Source organism: Ananas comosus, linkage group 16 (assembly GCF_001540865.1).
Source record: "Ananas comosus cultivar F153 linkage group 16, ASM154086v1, whole genome shotgun sequence".
In the NCBI taxonomy this organism is placed as follows: domain Eukaryota; kingdom Viridiplantae; phylum Streptophyta; class Magnoliopsida; order Poales; family Bromeliaceae; genus Ananas; species Ananas comosus.
Window position 1 is genome coordinate 1,091,373 of NC_033636.1, and position 2,480 is coordinate 1,093,852.

Here is a 2,480-nt window from a genome sequence, read left to right on the forward strand (position 1 = left end):
TGGTGGTAGGTGGTGGTAGATGGAATAGTGTTTGATCCAAGGGCTATTAGTAATCAAGGAGTAGATCAAAGGGCTAAAAACCTAATAGCACCAAGGGGGTGATACTTCTAAAAGTATTCTAGCTCAACTATATATATATATATATATATATATATATATATATAGGCTAAATTATAGCTAAAGGATTAAATATAAAGGTGGAAAACTCGGTAGCATGCTTGGTGCTATCAATAGCATCATAACCGGACTCTATATAATTGCCCCTACATATATATAGAACTAGACTGAAATACTACCAATAGTAGCTAGCTATAGCTAGCTATCGGTGCTAGGCTAAATTATAGCTAAAGGATTAAATATAATGGTGGAAAACTCAGTAGCCTCAACTGCTTGGTGCTATCAATAGCATCATAACCGGACTCTATATAATTGCCCCTACATATATACAGAACTAGACTGGAATACTACCAATAGTAGCTAGCTATAGCTAGCTATCGGTGCTAGGCTAAATTATAGCTAAAGGATTAAATATAATGGTGGAAAACTCAGTAGCCTCAACTGCTTGGTGCTATCAATAGCATCATAACCGGACTCTATATAATTGCCCCTACATATATACAGAACTAGACTGGAATACTACCAATAGTAGCTAGCTATAGCTAGCTATCGGTGCTATTTGGTTTTCGACTTTTGGATAAAGGAATGTACGGTTAGGGTGATGTGGGTCCCTTAAGGTTGAGTAAGTTGTTGGTTGAATAGTATAATCTAACGGGTGAAAATAGTCAACAGGTTAAATCTAATGGTGAAAAATTCGATAGTACCAAGCGCTTGGTGTTATCAATAGTATCTTAGCCGGACTCTCTCTCTCTCTCTCTCTCTCTCTCTCTCTCTCTCTATATATATATATATATATATATATATAGAATTATGCTACTATACTATTACTATCAACAGTACTAAGCCTTTGGTACTATTGAGTTTTCGACCGTTGGATGAAAGGATATGCGGTTAGGATGATAGTGGTCCCCTAGGGTTGAGTGGATGGTTGGTTTAATAGTATATTCTACCGGGTGGAAATGATCACAGGGTAGATTTAACGGTAGAAAACTCAATAGTACCAAGGGCTTGGTACTATCGATAGTATAGTAGCCGAACTCATATATATATATATATATAGAGCTAGGCTACTATACTATCGGTAGCACGGAGCGCTCCGTGCTACCAAGTTGTTTTCGATGATGTGGCTTTCAAATCGACGATCGGCTCCGTTAGAGTTGATCTACACTATTGAAAGTATTTAGAAACTAAATTTCATAATTTTTCGATATCATTTACCTAACAAACAAGTAGTCTAAAATTGAACGGCTGAAAATAAAAATCTCATAAAAAATAATGATAAAAGATTTAAATTCAAGATCAGATATATTGATCTTACTCTAAATAGTGAAAAGAATTTTCTATAAAATTTTCATCGCATTTGGATTGTTTTACACCGTTAAACTCACAAACACACCACATCGGCCGTTAAAATTGTCAATTTTGAGATCTTTGGATCACTAGTCAAATGATGTCGAAAAAATCTGAAATTTAGTTTCCAAATACTTTCAATAGTGTAGATCAAGTCTAACGGAGCCGATCGTCGATTTGGAAGCCGCATCATCGGAAACAACTTGGTAGCACGGAGCGCTCCGTGCTACCGATAGCATAGTAGCCGGACTCTATATATATATATATATATATATATAGGTGTAGAGAGAGGGTCCATGGACCTCTCTCTTCGCGCGCCTCTCTGCGCGGTCCACGAGGGCCGCTCGACCTCGTGGACAGCGCGCTTTTCTCCCCGGCGCGGTTTTGCGCTTTTCGTTTTCCGCTCAATTTGAGCGGAAAACGAAAACGCCTGTTTTCGGCCCATTTTGTAAAAAAAATTTTCCGGGCCCGAAAATTTTTTTTACTACCAACCAAACATCCGAAACCCACTTTTCAACATAAAAGAATTTTTCAGGGTGCTTTTACAAGCAACCAAACACACCCTTACCGCTTTCTTTCTTTTTCCCACATCTTTCTAAATTTCTACGATGGTAAAAGCGGTGAATGGTTNATATATATATATATATATATATATATATATTTCTCAAAACTAAAGCATTCTCGTTCTGTGGGTAAGAATAAATTTGTACATTCTTCTCATGTGCGTATCGCGTCTTTTTAAATATATATGCATATGTTGTCATGCGCAGTTAAATACCTATTTATAAGTTCTCATACATAGACTCGGAAATTACAATTTTTACAAATGCTTTTGGATCATCTTAGATATTGGCAAAGTCAACAAATTCTGACCATGGTTAAATTTTTAGGATTCCTTATCTTTCACTAGTCGGATAAAACAATACAAGACTTGAAAATTTTCATTATATATATACGATCATAAATTATTTTTAAATTTAATTTATTCTCAAATGAAAGAACATATTTGATTT